General features: G+C 38.7%; 1 long non-coding RNA gene across 1 annotated transcript in view; it reads left to right on the forward strand.

Moving 5' to 3' along the window:
• LOC111923812 (uncharacterized) overlaps positions 1 to 20,014 on the forward strand; it is a 79,666-nt gene that overhangs the window by 36,171 nt on the left and 23,481 nt on the right. Inside the window, exon 6 of the long non-coding RNA XR_015290327.1 lies at positions 17,419 to 17,528. This is a non-coding gene — a long non-coding RNA (uncharacterized LOC111923812). The remainder of the gene's footprint in view (positions 1 to 17,418; positions 17,529 to 20,014) is intronic.

Below are 20,014 nucleotides of genomic sequence, written 5' to 3' on the forward strand. Positions count from 1 at the left end.
CAGGTGAGGAAAAGATAGTGGTAGATAACACACACACACACACACACACACACACACACACACACAAAGGAAGAATTATATATGTGTGATTTCCCCACTCTAAAAGAATGTATTCTGTTTGTACAACCAGAACCAGAAACTGCAGAGACTTGCTTTACCTTTTCCCCAATGTTACTGTGTTAGAAACTGTGTTAGAAACTGTGGGCACAAAGCTGGATTAAAATCATGGTGCCTGTCTGCCTTCCCTGCAAATTGCCATCACAAATCCAGTATGATACCATTTATTTTGTCTACAATTTTAGGTATGAACTGTAACGATTTGCACCATTTTTATTGTTTTGTGGTTTAAGGGTGTTTCCTTATTTTATCCCCTCCTGTCTATTTCTACTTATGTCATACAAGCTTCAGTCTTATCCTTAGCTGGTCTAAGTTGACACAGCTTTGCCTACATTAACAGTGCTGTAGTTATTTACATAAACTAAGGATATGGCCATGTATATGGGATCAGCATGAGTCTAGGAAATGACAACCAACTTGCAAGGAAGTATCCAGGACAGAGGACTTGAAGTCAATAATTGGCCATGATAATAGAATTGTTTTTCTCCAAATGGTCTCCTTTAGGGTATGTTAAATATAGTTGCTGGATTTATTTTTACCCAGGTTTATTGAGGTATTTTGCCAGCACGATGTCTGCAGGTTCTCCCAGGGAAGCAAGGCATGTATCACCCCTGCAGCCTGACCTTGTACTGTGTTTGGTCCCTCGAAGCCTAGAGGGAAGTGGGATATATGAAAGAGGAATGCAGTGGCCATCACACATCTGGAACCTAGTCATAGTCTGGACACAACCCTATTCACAACCCTAGTCATAGCTGGACCTGGTATTTTAATAGCTCTTATCTAGCATATACCCTTATAAATCCTTCCTTACATACTAGGCAATAGTAGCTTGAATACAGATTTGTTCACTTGGATTGTAGGACACATGATTTTTCAGCATTGGTCTAGCTGAACACTGCTGAACATTTTCTTTGTCAAAAGCAGCTTCCCAGATGTTTTATGTGTGTATCCATAACACCTTCTCTGGAAAGATGGAACATGTCTGACAAACAGAAATCACTGTCAGATGAACTTACCTCTCTGCTGTTGTAGGCAGAAACTATGAAAAGACATCCTGAAAATCTAGAGAGACTTCTGGGCTAATCGTTCTTGTGTCTTCTGCTAGCTTTCTGTGGGAAGTGCCTTTTGGTCTCCTTATGTGAGCATCTAAACTAAATGGGATCAGTCTTTTCATGAACTGTGCTGCAGAATTTGTTGGCCAAACTGCTATTTTCTCTCCTTAATGTGCTGTGTGATTTTGAGTTTTTTGATAGTGCTCATCCTCTTCTGAAAGAGATCTTCAGTAATGGAAATATAAGACAAAAAAATTAGATTTCCTTTAACAGTAGAGTTGACAGCATTTGGAGTGGCTGTAATCTCATACATTAGCTGCTAAAATGCCCATTGAGGGTTTCAATTAGAAGAAGAATTCTGACAATAGTGTTGAGAGGGTGAGATCTCAAAGACCCCAAAGGATAGTAAAGAAGCTAGTAGAAATTATATTTTGGACCTGGAGAAAGAGAAGGTGTCAGGTGAAGGAATATACTTCACATAAGCCATATTGCTTTCTGTAGACAGATAAAACACATTGAGACCAAGTCCTGTGATAACTATAGACTGCCAGCTGTGGCCAGAACCCTATGAATTACAACTCGCCATGGCTCTTTGCATGGTGACACTCAGATAATAATTTAAAGAGAACAAGTCTTAATTAGTTTCTTTTTGATTTAGAGCTGCAAGTCTAGGGCAGGCTTAACTGTACAGGACATACTAATGATACCAAACCATGCTCTAGATGTGGTGACAGAGCAGTGAACCTCAAGCTAGCCTAGCCTGAAAATGAACAGTGTGTCAAGAGTGAGGTACATCTTTCCTTTCAATGTCAGGAAAATGTGCCTGAAAATTTCATACTCTGTGCCTCTGTGCCGTGCCCTACACCTCTTCCCCACCGATCAATCACCCCAGGTCAGACATCTGCTACATCTTGACCTGGTGGGTAATGATGAAAATCAGGTATGAGTTTCTATCATTGTGCAATGAAAAGATGGTGATAACTTGAAAATCAAGTGAACTGAGATTTGGATTTTAAACATCAGAGGATTCTGAATGTCTTTTCATTCTGTGTTCAGTATTGCAAATACTCTTGAATAGAGATGCAAATAATATGTAAAGTTGGGGTTGTGCTCCCTGGTTTTCCTATAAAAGCAATAGGTGCACTTACAAATTCAGTAATTTAACCCCTGGATTACTTCATCTGTGTTTGCTCATTACTTTATGAGTGCTGATGTTAACAATACTTTGCTGAGAAAAGAATCCTTTGTCACTACCTGCTGTTCACAGTACAAATATGATGTAGAGGGAAAAGCATATCAGGTTTCACTATAGAAAGGTTTGGAGGAATGCCACTCCTTTTCAGGTGTGAGAATCAGATCATGGACATCTTAAATCCAGCAGGAATTTAACTAAGTTATGTTGTTCCAGGATTGGGCCTGAAATGACGTCTTCCTCTAGCTCCTTTGAACCTGTAACAATAAACAGTCTGCACAACACTCTTCTATTACGGGAGCTTATTTCAAAAATTAAGCATAATGAAACATACCCTTAAATTTTCCACCTGCACCCCAGGTAAAATTAATCTTTATTTTAAGCCAGAGTGAACAGATGTGTTTCATAATGTCATGAAAATCATCATGCAATAACATTTTTTTTACTGCTATTAAGTTTTATCTCATGTGAGAGTTTTTTTCCCTGCTCTTTGACTTCCATTTGCAATGTCTCTTTAGACTACCAGCATTTGGGACAATTTATATCTTCTGTAGATATAAAAAGACATATTGTTATCAACGGGGACACCATAGGTACAACTGCATCTACAAATGCCTGCTGAGGTGATGACTGGTGAGAATTAGGGTTCATTTAAGTTAAGGATAGCCAAACTTTGCCCTGTGAAGCTGGAACTGATGAATCCAGAAGGGAAGGAAGGTGATAAGATATGGAGAAGAAGGGAGCAGTGGCAGGAGAGTGTCAGCACATGCCATGGAGAGAAGCAGTCGCTCTAGTCCAGCTACATGGATGCATGGGAGTGAACAGCCATGTGTGTCTGCACCTCATATTTCAGCCCTCAGGGCAGACAGCAGGAGGATTCTGGTCAACCTTAACTGCCTAGTCACAGTCCATCAAGTTAGCTGTAAAAACTTCTGTTTCAATTAAATATAAGCTCATTGTATTTTCACACAACGGTTAATAAAATAAAACTCATTAGGAATATAGCGTTTGGATTAGAGCAAGAGATATTTTTTTAAAATGTCACAGTGAAAACCACATTTCCTTTAATCAGCATCTGCTCTGTGTTAGGCTGCCTATAAAATGTGGTACACTGTTGACAATAAGGAAACATGAAAACAAACAAACAGGAAAACTACAGAAGACATGGTATTAGCATCAAAGTGCATTAATCCCTCCCTTTCCTTGGCATTTGAAAAATTATTTTATTCTTGATCCTAAACAATTTTAACTTTCTTTCCGCCAATTTTGATTTTGGACAGCAAGGGTGAATGAGTAATGGAAACAAAGCAGGGGATTTCATGTGAATTGAAAAATGAAATAAGGAGACAAAAAAGAGGAGAAGATAATACACCAGTCTGAGTAAATTAAATATTTTTTTAAAGTGAATTTGGCTCCATTATTTTAAAACTGATTATACAGAAATGTTTACAGGGATGGAAGTACTGTCATTTCCCTGTAGTTTCTACTTGTAAATATTAATGTTTCTGTAGGAACTTAAGTATTTAATGTGAAGAAATGTATGAGAAAATTGTGATAGTACAGTATGAAGAAGAGGAAATAATAGGCACTGTGTGGGGTTTTTTCTTATCTAAATATGTAACTATTGTTTATAATTCAGTAAATATTAAATGTAGAGATGAAACTTGTGTAGATGACTGATTTCAACAATGGGCTAAATGCAAATGATCATGAGTCTATTGTATTTAGGCAGTAAGCTGCTAAATACCTGGGGTGAATGAAGGGAGGTGACTCCCTTAATCATTAAACTAGTCCTTGAATATGGGATAATCACATCATCTCTAATCCCATTCATAAACACATCATCGTCCAAAGTTAAAATCATTGAGATTTCGTTCCTCTCTATTCCTATTAGGAAATATTTCACCGCTCTGACGGTTAGAAACCCCCTTGTAATTTCCAGCATAATCGTGGCTGGTTTATACCTATTTGTTTTGTGTCAGTGCTGTCCTTCAATGGCAATAGCTTTCTTCCTCCCTGCTGCTTACCCCCTGATACATTTATAGACAGCAATCACGGCACCTTTTAGCCTTTGTTCTGCTCTGTTAAACATGCAGAGCACTGTTGGGCTTCTCTAATAAAATAGGTGTTCCTTTCCTTCAATTGTTTCAGTACCTACTCTCCAAACTAATCGATCTTAAACATGTTTGACCACAATGGGGTTTCCTGGTCTGTATGAGTCCCCCTGCACAAATCCTTAAACAGGGGTTGATTTTTTTTCTGCTTCTGGAAATACTGTACCTGATGCAGCCTGGGATAATACCCACAGTTTTCAAGGACCCAGTGCTGACCAGTAGTCATCCTGCTCGCTGCAACTTTCTTTCTACTCCTTCATCTCCTCCACCTGATGATCCCATAGTTTATGGGAAGAATTATCATCAGTATTTCCTGAAACAGAGCAAGCTCGTATTTCCTGTTGTAGGTTTAGCATTAAAGTAACAGGCCCATCCTGGTGCCCAGGTTCCTCTCTTAGGATGGGATGACTCTGGAGACTCCCATTCCATTCCCTTCTGTGCTGGCTGAGGAACCAAACTTTGAGATATCTGTCAGTAAGGTGGGGTGATAGCTGTGAAGGTGCACACTGCTGCCATTTGAGATAGTACCACATTTCTACTGGTCACCAGTACCAGGCAGGCTTCTTTTGTGTGACCACCTCTTCTGTGACAACTCCTGCCTCTGCACTGGGTTATCAACAGACTCATTAACACTTTCCTAATTGCTGGTCACTAGAGTTATTCCAGCTGCTGAAGGTTCTGCGTGAAATACAGATGTACAATTTCTACCCTAAAGCCTATGGAGTTGAAAAAAAGTTCCTACTGATAAAGAGGTGTTGCAGAATATTAGACTTTATGAGAAAGAGCTTTGTATTGGTAGGTCTTTATTTTAACAATGTCTCTGCTAAGGTTTTAACAAGAAAATCCAACAAAAATCTCACATGTACCACGTGTAAAAATCCTTTTTGAGAATAAGAATTAGGAACTACTGCATCTATTAATTTTTTTTCCTATTTTAAACCCAAATGGACTATATCAGACTTTTTGGACTATGCCTATGGGAACAGCAGAGGCCACAGGACTTGGAAAACCATTCTTAGTACATTTGTTTGAAATGTTTATGCCAGTTCTTTGTAAAGTGAATGTTGTCTGTTGAAACTAAGGTATTCAAATTGTATAACGTGAAATAAGAGACAAGAACAAAACCTTTCAAACATGCTATAGGAGAAAAAACCCTTTAATTTACCATCATTTTATTCTATTGTATTCATTGCAAACTGCTAAAATTATAATTAATTATCACTAGCTAGTACATATTTGCACTGGATAAAACCAGGTAGCGAAGGATGTTTCTTAATTTTGCATGACCACTTGTGTCAATGCGTGTCAGAATTGTGTCTGTGTCAGTACCCTGCTACTTCCCACTACATTTCCTGTCCGGGTAGTAATGCTACTTTGATTGGACATTTTATTTTATTTATTATGTATTATATTTTATAATATTTTCTTTCTTTATTTTATTTTATTTTATTATTTTATTTTATTTTATTTTATTTTATTTTATTTTATTTTATTTTATTTTATTTTATTTTATTTTATTTTATTTTATTTTATTTTATTTTATATTATTTTATTTTCTATAAGGAACATGGAAAAATGTTTGAGACCGCTTAAGTGCAGTCTCAGAAGTGGTTGCAAATGCCTGGTGTGAGTGCTGACCTGCACAGTTCCCATATTCCTGTGTGTGTGAGGAGTATGAATGTAGTTCTGCCTGCCTATAACTCTTGTTCTGGTATGACTGCTGGCATGTGAGGACTTGCCCCCCCATCACATCTCAGGCCCTACCTGAATGTTCTCGGTACAAACAGCAAATCTGACCTGGAAAAGGGCATTGCTTTGAGTGGAACTTGGGTCAGATGTCCTCCAGAAGTCCCTCATAGACTGAATTATACAAATCTGTATATCTGATTATTGCTGGATTTCTTTTGCCCTCCTCTGGAGCACCTTGGTGCTGTTTACTAAGGCAGAATGTTGGACTAAATGGGTTTGAAATATCATCCATTCTGGCAAGCCTTGTATTTCCATGTGCAAAGAGGATTTATTAGAAACTCAATACATATCGAATGTAGGTCTTCAGGGACCTCTTATTTACTTTGGGCAGGTAAATATTGAATTGTCATGAAAGGTATTTGACTCCATTTTGGAACATAAAACAGAGGAGGTTAATAGAACAAAGAGAAGAAATCAACACCAGTGGTAAATGGTAACACACTTTACTGTATATCCCCTTCTGACTTTACATGTTTTGCATACCTGTACAGAGCAAACTTCATGGTATCACAAGCCTCAAAGAGGTGAGCAGAGTTGGGAGGGTGCTTTTGTAATCTTGTCAGACTTGTGAGTTCCTTTCCCCTGCCAGTTATTTCAGCTATGTTTCTTTTCTGTTTGAAAAAAGACAGCTAGTTTGGCCTCTTTTTTTTTGTCAGTTAAATAAGAGATGAAATCCCAGTGGTTGCAACTTCTCATGGCCAATGTAAAATGTCACTGGGAAGCTGAGGCACTTAGCAGGGCTTCCCACAAGCCGCTCCAATATAAGGAACAGGGAGGAATGGGAATTTAAGGGGTGTAATGAATTATAGCTGCCCCACACCATGGCTGGAGCCAGAGGACCCAAGGATTTATCCTGGTGCTGCAGTGAGTTGTCATTTTCCCCCACTGGAGGCACATTAATGACATGCTCATGGGAACACATTAATGACTCTTTGTGGGAATGGCTGGCTGAAGCAGCATCCATAAAATAGCTGTTTTCAAAATTGTATGACTTACTGATGATTGTTTTTCTTAAAATTTTATCCGTGACTTTTGGGGATTTCCCAAATATAAAAAAAAGTTGAAATTTCATTCCCCCTTGCACAAGTTTTAATAAGTATCCTAGTGTCCTATGTGATATAAATATCTTACTGAGATTGCCTATTATTGTTGGCAATATCATTAAAGGACTAGAACAGCCTCCTGCAAACATTTTTCAATTAATATTTCCATTTTATTTCAATATAATGCATGCTGCAGTTGCTGAAGATTTTAAGTTTCTATTGCATCTAAAGGAGAGAAAATAGGAATATTTGGATATAGTGAGAAGTGTTCTTTCTGCAAGTCTGTAAATCAGCAGAAATTGGTATAGGAAGAATTCCAACCCACACTCTTCTTTCAGACTTAGAGATTTGCAAGCAAGTCCATACAATTATTACCATCCCATGCAATAAGTAATATTATTTAAGTCAGAAACTATTGCTGATGAGATAAATAATGCTCTGTATGAAACTGTACATATCAGGTGACCTGCAGGATTTTTTTTATCTAGCCTCTCCCCCCCTTTTTTTTTTTTCTAGTGAACACTACTCATTTAAAAATGTCCACAGGAAAGAAATGCTTGTTTCTTATTAAAATGTGCAGACTGTCTTTTTAGCCTCCCTGCCAGTGTCATTCTTTGTGCTCTCATCACAACACAAAGAGACTCTGTTATTTACCCTGGGAAACAGGTGACTGAACTTATAAAAATCACTACAGGACAAGATGTATTGAGGCCTGGCACAGAATGACAAATTCTGGCGGGGTTTGCCAAGAAGAGACATATTGATTTTTAAATGATTAATAAGGAGAATATAATTGTATTTCATTAAGATGGATGGGATTTCATTTAGTCTGTCTTCTCCTTTTCCACTTCAGATGCGAAAGGAAATCAAGTCATCATCAATGGCACCTTGTGTTAGCCTGCCATGGAAACGAGGTCATTGATTGAGTAAAAGAAGTTTCTGAGAGGCTGGCCCGGTCTTTAATGGAGTTACTAGCATAGATAATGTATACTCACAAAGATAACAGAACTCCCTTTCTCTCAGTATTTTGAGAACAACCAAGACTACGAAGACATTGATAACATCTCTGTTGTGGATTTTGATGCTTTTCAAGTTGCATATTGTCCCAAGTAAACGGATTTAGATACACAAATAAACAGGATTCCTCATTTTTCCTTTTAAGTAATTCGAAGACATTCAGCTGCCTAAGCCTGAGAAATTTATAGGCTGAAAGAGGGAGGAGATAAAATTCCTATAATCTGTATAATCTGTATGTTTTGTAATTCTTATCAAGTTAATTGTACTCTTAATCATAAGTATGCGGTTTACTTTTCAGTGGATTTTTATGTATTTTAGCACTGTGGTTAAATCAAACCTTTTCTTCCACTGCCACCTGAAATTGAGGGGTTTGTGAGATTGTTAAGTGATAGCCTAACAAATAGAAGGGACTTTCCTCTCTTGCTTTCCAGCACATGTGTGTAGGACGCTAAATCATGTTACTTCTGACTGGCTGTTGCTTTTACTTTTCCAGAAGTTTTTATTCTAACTGTAGGGATTATTCAAATCACATGGCAGTGGCTAAACTGCCTCTGAGGATGACATGTTAAGCAAAGTGTCTTTCATTGCATTGCCAGTTTCCATGTTTGAGCATATCAGTAGTATTTGGGACATCAATTACATTGATTACATTGCAGTTTTCATCAGAAGCTCCAGATAAAATATTGAAAAGAATTTAGTGAGTGATGGGTGAGACTGGATGAGAGATATTTGGTATTAATTGATGAAAGATGAAAGAGTGTAGCAGTAAAGGAATTAATAGGGAATGGAAGGAAGGACACATAAAGGTGATAATCATGTTCTGACAAATAACGTCCGTTCTTACTAAGTTACAAATATATTTGTAACAGTGCAACACAAAATTTACATATTATTTTGGATGCAGTTAAAGACATGAAAAATATCGCTCTACTTCTGCTTACTTAGAGGAAGCTGGATTTTCAGTTCAACCAACATGGGAATGGGTGAGGATGGAGGGGTACAATCAAGGATGATTAATTAAAAACTGGTAGACCAAAAACACTAGTTTTGTATTGAACAGGTGGAGAACAGATTTTCATAGATGAGTTAATTGTAATAACCTCAGAGTGACTACTCATGCATTCAGGCACTGTAAACTGCACTTTAAAACTACAGTTGAAAATATGCAGCATGTTATCCAGCCCATTTTTCAGGGAAGAAAATTGAGACAGTGAAGTGGAGTGGATTATATTCTGAGGCAGGTTCTGAAGGATCTATGGGTTTGTTCCTTAAGCTAGATATTCATTTACTGTAAGACTTTGAACAAAATGCTTAGAAGTCATGCTAGAATGGAGATGCTAGTATTTAGTTACATGTTTCCTGTGAGAATTAAACAAGGTTTTCTGTGCAGTTTCCTGTAATAGTCACTTACTCCCTGTAATATGGAAGCACAAAAAAATGCATGTCTACATAGCTGATAATGGAGTTGGAAAAGAACTTCTTTTTTGCATATGCTAGGCTTCTTGCTTCCATGGAGACTGAAGAGACCAATTCTAGGGATATGCAAATAAAGGGGAAAGGTAGGAATCTGGGGTTTGAAATGCAGACTACCAGTGTTTTCTATATCTATGCTGATACTGGTTTTGAAAGAAAGTGGGAAAACTTTAATGAAGCTCTCAGCTCCTGCTGAGAGAGATTCCATAATGATCTCATTCTCCCAGTTGAAATACTTACTGTCCATGAAACCACAGTTTCAAAGGTTGGCAAAATTACCTTTTCCATCTGAGTTTGTGATGATTCCTCCAGATTACCTGGTGGAACTGTGCAGCCCAGGCCTATACAACAGAAACTGTCTTGGATATGTGCAGCTGTAAAATGACTTCTATTGCATTTTGGTACACAAACAGTTTTGGCCTCCCACCTCTGAACTGCTACCAAAGTACCCAGGAGATAAATCACTTTGCTGATATACAATGCACTGTGGTTCTCTGATGAGCATTTGCTAACTGATATCCTGCTGGATAAGAGGAGATATATGTATATTTTTAGGATTATTACAGAATATCTTAATTCACTAGGGCATGACTTATCCTGACAGGTTTCTAATGAAACACCAAAAAAGGAACAAGTCATGGCAATTAGGAAAAGGAATGAGGATGTGATTTTGATCCTGGAGTTGGACTGTTGTGACTACAGCAGAAAAGAAATTTTCTAACAAGAATGTCCTTCAAAAATAAAATGTGGGATAAAAAAAACCTTAAATTTGGGGTTATATTTGAAAGCGTCTCATTTAAAGCAGAAATTTAAAGCAGAAATTCTACTAACAAAGTGGAGTCTAGGATGCAATGAAATTTGTATCTAGTTACTGAATCAAGCAGGAAAAGTCCTGGAATCTGTGACTCCTGTATTTGTGGTTAACAGCTATGATAAGACAGTGAGGGAAATTTCTCATTTCTCATTGCATAAATTTGTTGTAGATTTGAAAAACTTCAAATTCAAAAAAAGGATGGAATAATTTTGAAGACTCAAACCTTTCTGTGGTACGGGGAAAAAAACATGTAAGACCTAGCTTTGTTATATTCTCTGGTTTTGCCTCAGATTTTTGGGATGTTCAGCATATCTTCTTTGACTATATTAATCTTTTTTTAAGAAAGATCTTAAACTGTTCTCCTTTCTCAACTATATGGATCCTATTTGTACAAAAACTGCTTGACTATATTTTGAATCCAGAGAAGTGTTTAACTTAATCATCACTTAATATTTTTCCTTGTTTGGTTGAATTCTTTGTTCTACCTTTTCTTCCTTTTCCATTCTTCTTATGAAGTCTATGAATATGCATTCAGGTCTTCTCTGTTTTGTTTTGAGAGGCTTTGGCAATGTCTGAGATGATTTCTCATGGGCTCTAACATCAAAACTGAAGGGATGAAGAAATTAGATATTTAACAAAGTCTTCATTTGTTCTGTAAAGTTAATTAGTCACTCTTGACCGTCAGATTAGATTAAAATTAAATATGGGTCAATTAACACTTGTTACTTTTGTTAGCTTCATTTCTGACCAGTCACGCTGAAATTATCACTGAAAGCCACAAGTTTATTTAAGTGGCAATTAAGATGCAGAATTAGCTTTCTCATTTTACTAAAATGACTACTGGTTTGTTTTGGTATTTTTTTCCTTCATAGCTTAAATCTGTTAATTTTTTTTTTTATTTTGGTCCAGTGACATGTTTAAATATGAGGCAGAAATTTAATGTCAGAGAAGACTCATACCTTTTCTATCTTATAATATGTATGAATAGATTGTTTTTCAAGAACTTCTTAACTTTAATGGTTAAAAAACTCCCCTGACCAAACTTCATTGTATACATAAATCACATACATCAGCACTTAAGATTGTAATCTAACAGTTTTCAAGTTTTGGAACTAAATCTTGCTCTTGGTCCTTTACCCTGAGTCAACCTTGTGCTGCATCTACCTTAAAAGAAAAAGATTGTATCCTTCATTTTTGTTTGTAATCAAGATGTTAGGTCCTTACTTTATTTCTGCTTGACCAGCAGATGCTTTGTATTTATCTTCTCACTTATTGTACAGGGCCTTTACACCAAGCAAACTTCTCAGGTCTGCAGTTTTCCTTCCTCATATTTTTGCAAATCTAATAGTCAGGATAAGGTCTCATTTCACTTTATTAGGAAAACAGAGTGGAAAATCTAACATTTGCCAATTTGATTATCGCTTTGCTTTTACCTTCAGAGCTTGTGGGATGTTGCCATTATTACCCTGGTTATCATGGATCCTGCTAATTAAAACATGCATTCAACTGGTTAATATAATTTAAAAACAAACAAACTGAAGACAAACCAAACAAACCCACTGTTTCAGGTCAGAAATTATATTCAATGTTTGTATTACATTTTTATTTTGAATGTTGCTCTGCTTTCCCCACCATTTTTTCCATTCCTTCCTTTCAGTCCATAATTTATTTTTATTGGTTACAGTAAGACTGCAGGCTTTTCTACAGCTGAGCACAGCTGCTAATGTTTTGCTATTGATTCCACATGTTAGCTCAAAAGTGTATAATAATCTGTTTTAATCGTTGCCTTTGGCTTTTCCTCTTCCCACTCTGAGAAGTGCCCTCTGCCTCTGGCCTGGCATGGCCATAACCAGAAACTGATCCTAATTACATCAAACCACTCTCTGCCAAAATGCCCAAATATCTGTAACGTGTTTGAATAACAACTGTTGGGAGACATAACTCCATCCAGCTCCCTGGAAAATGCTTCAAATTATCAACTGTAGATGTGCTGACAGAAAGAAAATCTTGTGGGCATGGTAGGAGGCTAAACTACCTCTGGCCCGAAAGGGAATACCTCGGCAGTACAAATGTAATGCTATTTATGTCCCCCCCTGCTTCAAATCCCTGCAGCTCTGAGGAAGCTCCAAATTATAACAGGGCTCCTAAGGGAACAGCACATAATCAGCCCTACTGAAAACATGTTGAATAGCGCTAAATAAATCCCAGGTCTAATTATGTTACTGAGACTGCACAGGGACCGCGCATCTGGAAGTGCCCCCACCAAGTCCTGTGGTAGCTGCACAGTGAAGCACAGCCAGCTTCTCCAGCGTCCGTGGCAGCTCAGCAGTCATCTCCAGGAAGGAGCTGGGAGAGTCCCCTCACAGTGCAGGAGTAGCCCACATTAAATCACTGCTTATTTAATCTGTCAAAATCCTCTTCCTCAGTCTAGGGGCACCTGCCAGGGCTGGTGTGAGAAGCAGAGCTGTGGCATTGGGTGGGAATGGCTCACCTGCCTTCAGCTCCTCGCTCCCCTAAACAAAGCCAAACCTCCCCCAAGCACTCAGTACTTAGAAATGATAGAAGCAACTTGGGGTTTTGTCTGCAAATAAAAGAAGGTGGTGTTTTGTCGGTGCAAGAGTTCTGCCATTGGTTTCTCTGGGGCTGTGTTTCAGCTGCATTGTCTCAAGCAATGTTGCTTCAGCAAGCACTGGGAGACTTTGCTCAAAAGCCTCAGCACCCTGCACAGTCTTTTCTGTAGAAAACAATTGGTTTTTTAACCTCAGAAGGTGTCATTCCTTATCCTAATATGAGTGGCACCTTTCTGAGAAACCCTTGCAGGTACTTCATGATGTTAAGCTGCAAACACATAGTAACTAGGACAGACCTCACTATTGGTAGCTGACTCAGACTACATGGCAGCTGTGAAAATAAAGCCTCTTGTTTAGGATCATGAATTTTCTTATGCTACTCTGTTTTTCATTAGTGATTCTGAAGAAAAATATCAGTGTACATGTATCACCAAGAGGTAGAAAAACCTATTTACAACTATTTGAGTTACTCTATATTTTTCTTATGTTCTGCTTCTGTTATTTGATTAGTTGACTGTCAGAAAAGGAGATGACATGCTAATTACTTTTGTAATTGTTATACCAGTTTAGTGCTGATAGTCAATATTACTGTGGTCTGCAGTCAGATTTCTGTATTGCTACATATTATTATGCATCATTGATTCTTGATGATATATGAAGTGAATATTACTAGGCTTTCCAACTTCCTAAAGAGGCCTGAAAACACCCTGAGAATCTGAGTACTAATTATAGAGACCACAGAGACAAATTCTTTCTTCTTTGCTGCATTAGAAAACAGTAGAAACCAGACAATTTTTGATGGTCAATAGTACCTCTGTTCAGGGTTTAGAACTTATAGAGAATATTTTGTCTCAGTAACATAATTTCTAAAACTTATGGGAAAAAAAGACATTTAAATTTCTCTGTTCTATGTGGCACATATAGCTATCCTTTGATAAAATGCTCCTTTAATGTTGCACATTGGAAGTCAGGTCTTTCCTTTGAAGTTAGAAGGAAAAAACAAGGAATTAACTTTCCCGTTCTCTGATTCCTCCCAAATTTAGATAATTTATCCTAGAACTTTATTAAAAAGGGGATTTTATTTTCTCAGGTTTTCTCTTTCCGTGTGCATCGTTTTTTTTGTGGCTCATTGCATCTAAATATATTCCTGTTTCTTTTCTCTAATCTGCAATTCTACCACCAGTATTAAGACTAGTTTAATTTTAGTTTCAAAACATCAGACCTTAGCAAGACTGTATAGGTAAATTTATATTAAAAATTAACTCGGATGTCTTCCCTACTTCTCTTGTAGTGACCACAGATTAACAAAAGCTACTCGATTTGCATTCTGTATTCTCAAAAAAATATTGCACTGCAGAAAATGCTGCTTTTCTTTCACCTGTGGAGGGCTGGTATGTCATGTTCTCCTCTCCTTGCAGCAGTTTCTGGGCACCAAATGGAAAAATCAAGCTGGACCCTTTGAGTCTCACCTCTCTTGAACTTCAGTCCGGTGATACCTGCTGCTCCTTTGCCACCAATATTTTCTGCAGCTCTGTTTGAGCTGCGTGCCTGGGCAAGCAACAAAACTGCTGAGTCCCCAGAAATTAAATTTCCAAGTGGAAATCTCTGAGGCCTTCAAAATTTCTCCTGTGGCTGCTTTTTCTAATGAGAGTCCTGGTGGTGACTGTGGCATAGTAGAGCACTGAGACCCCCAAGAAACTCAGAGTTGCTCCGTGATAGTCACTGCTTAAATACCCAGTGAGAAGGAGAGCAGCTCAGGTGGGGAACATCCAAATCTTCTACAGCACTGCTGACTGGGAAGAGCCACAGAACAAAGCAGGCATTGCAATACTCTTAGAACTTTCAAACAAGGGGTGAGAAGTGTTTGAGGGCTGTAACTGCTGGTCTGTCTTTCCTGCTCCTTGCTGATGCCCTATGTCACAGCCAAACAGAAACAAGGGAAAACCACAGGACTGCATTGGCAGGTTGTTCCTCCAGAAACCCTGACTGAGATACTGAAACTTCTCCTCCTTCAGCTCAGTGGTGCATAGGCTCTTTTATCTCCCCAGGCTTCTACAGAATTGGTGTGTTGGAATGATGTACTCTTTGTCCCCTGACATTTAAAAAGGGTAAGGGCATGCTGACAAGGGAATGGAGGCACTTCTGCCCAAGGAACCCTGAGTAAGACAAGACACTTCAGCCCAGCATGGAGAGGGGAGAGATGTGGGTGAATACAAATCTGCTTAGCTTGTGGAAGAGTTAGGAGGTATCAGATGAAGCCAGAGTTGTTGTTCCAGAAAAAAAAGAATTGATGTTCACAAAGGACACAGCAATGCACTGAATCTACCTGCTACAGAGTGATCGTAATCAGATGTTAGCACAGGTTCAATAACTGGGTAACTTTAGGGATTAAAAGCGTGGTGATTATGGCACACACATCTATTGAATTAAACATCTCCCAGTTAAAAGCTGGGAGAGCATTTTGGGAAAGTACCTTTATATACAGCTTTTCCCATTACCTGTCTTTTTCGTCCACTTTTGACCATTGTCAGACACCGGACACCGGGCTAAACAGACCTGTGGCCTGATCCAGTCTGGATGCTCTTAGGCTCCTGTGTTACTGTGCTTTCCTACAAATATGTCACATCTCAGAAGGTCCACAGGGTATCTGTGGAGTTGCTGAGAGCAGAAACCAATAGCATTTCTTTGCAAAACTGATCTGCTCACAGTGTGGATTGTGCCATAAAGCAGTCGCTTTCCCAGGCTGACAACTAACTTCTTATCATTTGCAATGCTCTTGCCAGAGCCCAGGCTCTCAGGAAGGGCCTCATGCTGCTATCCACTTTGTTAAACAGAAGTTGACTTTATATTTAGTGGTGCATGGAGTGTACAGATGAAACAAATCATTCCTATAGACTCAGCAAGATGAATAGGTCCTGTTGAAAACTAGCAAGGAAGGCTGAATGCAAGATTAATATGCAGTCCCAAGTTATGCTTCCCACAACTTTTATTGATTATTTGGGAAGTAAAAAACCACACAATTCCTTATACAATTCAGACTAAAATTCTTGTGCAATCATTCTTAGAAGAAAATAATTTGTCTGTGAGGAGAGCTTTTTTGACTGGTTACTCTTTGAGGGGTAAGAGGTTTAAAAGTACCCTGTCATCATTTTAGTGTTGTTTGCCAACAAATTCTCAAAATAAGCACAGAATTCACAAACAGAAGAATTATGCTGCCTAGAGGCTTCTCCATGCTATAAGGTTATCCCAGGTAATAGGAAAACACCTGTGATCTATTTGTTTCTCCCACTTCTAACTTTGATTTGTAACTATGAACTGGTAACTCTTACTGTGAGACAGTAAACATCTCTGTTCCGACAATGTGACGGAGAACTGGCATCAAGAAGTGCTTTCAAGCTCAGGGACTGGACGAGGCACAGACTGCAAACATGTAGTGTGTTGTGTGAACCTTTGATATTTGAATGATGTTCTGTGTTGTGTCCCCAGATGCTTTGTAGATGACCTTCTTGAAGAGATGTACTTTCTGGGTTAGGAGGGCTTCTTTCTGTCAGAAATCTTATAGTAGTATGTAAATTGTCAAATTTACACAGAACAGAAGATCATAATGTCGTCTCTTCTTTCCCAGTCAGTAAGAAGTGCGATTATCATTCATTTACTGTCTTAATTATGTGTTTTAAATTAATACGAGTGCTTTCAAAATCATTGATGACTGGCTGCAAAGGGGAAATTCTGACCAAAATATGAATCTATAGCAAGTCATCTGGAGGATGTGAAAAATTATATCCTGTAAGGTCCAATGCTTTGTATTGATCTTACAGAAGAGACAAATCTCATGGGTCAAAGTTGAAGTGATATGGACAGGAAAAATCAATAATAATTTTAAAAATAGACATTTTTTTCCTTTTCTTTTACTAATTCATGAAAAAAATAAAAGTGCACCATAAGAGTTGCACATTATTGATGTTTTACAGATTACTACTGAGTTGCTTTTTTTTTTAATTAATTATGTTTTGGAAAATATTTTGTACCAGCATCCTGTAGGCAAAAATGTATTTTCAAAGCTGAAATCAAGTATTCCTATCCCAGTAGATCTGGCTTCTGTTGTGGCATGGCTAGTAAAGGGTTTTTAGTACCTTAAACACATAAAAAATTACAGCTTTCCTTCTTTCTTCAGCAGCACTCAGAATAGCCTGTGACAAGATAGAAGGACCTCTGACATTCTGTGATGAATCTCACTGGATGGTTTCTGTCTGACTCTGCTATTCCTGTCTCCCCAGGCCTTTTCCCATGTCCTCTGAAGGCAAAACCAGGAGGTAACAAGTACCTGTGCTCCAGCTGACTCATTCTCAGTCTGGTGTAATAATGTAGTCCCATCTACATCGCCATGGTAAGTAAAATTAGCTGAACAAACTGCAAAAATATTTTCTTTTCTCCTGCTGCTCCTAAGACTGTGAGCACTCGTGGGCCAGGTAGGCTGTTGGAGATGCTAGCCCTTTAAGCAGTAATCTCCAGAAGTTCTCTGAAATGATGTCTGTGCAAAATGATTTTTGGTGTCACAGACCTCTCTGTATTTTCTGACAGCTTGTGCTAACTCGTATGTAACAAATCTTGGTCTTTTTAGATGTGGAAAGATATACATTTTTCTTGTTTTGTGCAAATAAAAGCTGATCCTCTGGGCTGGAATTTTTTGAAAGCTTTCTGTCACTGAATCAGTGGTAGCAGATTTAGAGTAAAGCTGATTGCTTGTGAAACCTTGAGTCACTGTGGCCCTTGATCAGGTGTCTGGCCACAGGGGACGGGAGAGGAGGCATTCTGTCCTATCTTCCCTTAAACAGAATCAAAATCTAGGAGAAATCTCCTTGGCTGAAAGTATTCCAGAGCTTCACTGACTCCTGGAGGCTGGTTTGGATTTGATCTAGCATTATTTCAGGTTTCAACAGGAAAATTTCATGCAGCTTTACCCTCTTTGCCAGCACACAGAAATTTAGCTGAGAGCTGCTTAGTTTTTTTCTTTCTCTCTTAGGAAAATCATGCTGTTGTGGATTTTTGCCATGTACAAATAAACCACCTCTACCTATTAAAGAGGTCCTTCTGTAGTGTTTTCCATGACACCCACTCATCTGTGTCCACCTTCTTGAATGTCTGTGTCCTGGCATGATCACATTAGTGTTTTTGTCAATGATTAAAATGGAGGCTAGTGTTCTGCAACATATGCCAGAAATAAATTTCTCTTGGCAGGCACTCTGGTGACAGCTTATCCATTTAAAAAAATAGAATAAAGTTAGAAACCAGATTTGAATTATTTTGTTAAAGGGCTCAGGAAAATGTTTCATATCCATGTCCTTCTTTCAGTAAGTACTCCCAGTATTTTGCTCCTTCCTACGTCTTGTGGCCTCTTTGTTGAAGAGAATGAAAATGGACATAAGCAAACTTGCTGTTAAATGTTGTTATTATTTAAAGTCTTCAAAATACTGTACTGAATAGACCACTGTGGAAGATGTCAACCATCAGGAGTGGTTTTGGCTCCTCTTAAGAGCCTATTGCAAAAAGCATGCCCTGTACCTTTGCATAGGAAAACTTGCCAGCTGGAGACCATATGTGTGAGGGCTGGGAACAGGGTAGGAGTATCCTGCACACCTAATTATAGTCTTTAATATTGCATAATGTTTATCAACCATTAAAAAAAAAATGTTTAATTTCTAGGTTCTTCTAATTGAACATTAGTCACATATTCTCCCTTGACCTCTACTTGCTGTGTTAAAAATTACAACCCTAAAAACGCCTATTTGGAAGATTCCATAATTAAGGAGCCACTTAGTCCAGGAATGTCCTTTCCAGAGATAGCAGACATGGTCTGCTGGGTGAAGGGTTACACTAGTGTAGCCAGTGGCAGAATCCAGCTAAGAGTATATGGAATCATAGAGCCTTTTTGTTTGGTAAAGAAATTTGAGTCCTACCAATAGCCCAGCACTGCCAAGCCCACCACAAGACTGTGTTCCTGGGTGTTACATCTACTCATTTTTTGAGCACTTCCAGGAATGATAATTACACCACTTATGTGAGCAGCATGTTCCAATACCTGACAACCCTTTCAGTGAAGAAATTTTTTCTAAAATCCAATCTAAATCCCACATGCCTCTCCCTCTCCCAGTTCAGCTTGAGGCCATTTCCTCTTGTTCTATCACTTGTCACTTGGGAGAAGGGACCAAGCTGGCTACGATCTCCTTTCAGGCAGTTGTAAAAAGTGATACGGTCCCTTCTGAGCCTCCTTTTCTCCACGCTACACACTCCCAGCTTTCTAGGCTGCTCCTCACAGGACTTGTGCTCCAGACCCTTCAACAGCTCTGTTCCCTTCTCTGGACCTGCTCAACACCTCAATGTCCTTCTTGCAGAAAGGTACCCGGAACTGAGCAGAGGGTTCGAGGTGTGGCCTCACCAGCGCTGAGTACAGGGGACAATCCCTGCCCTGGTGCTGCTGGCCACACCACTGCTGGTCCAGGCCAGGATGCCACTGGCCACTGACCTGGGCACACGCTGGCTCATGCTCGGCCACTATCAACCAGAACTCCCAGGTCTTTTTCTGCCGGGTGTTTCCCAGCTGCTGTTCCCCAAGCCTGTAGCATTTAAAAAGTGCAGTGGGAAGTGGATGGAAGGAGTGTAAGGGAGCAGATTGAAACAGAGAAAGAAAAACAATAGGTACAAATTTCTACCAGTTTCCTCAGGCATCCATAGCAGCTGCTTAATGATACATGTATCATTATATCTTGGAGTAGTTGGAGGGCACAAGCAGACTTGATTACACTACAGACAATTGTTTCACAATAATTCTGGACCATTTTTCATTAGCTGCCTCCCCTCACAGCAAAACAAGGG

Source organism: Cyanistes caeruleus, chromosome 1 (genome assembly GCF_971803275.1).
Source record: "Cyanistes caeruleus chromosome 1, bCyaCae1.hap1.1, whole genome shotgun sequence".
NCBI lineage: Eukaryota > Metazoa > Chordata > Aves > Passeriformes > Paridae > Cyanistes > Cyanistes caeruleus.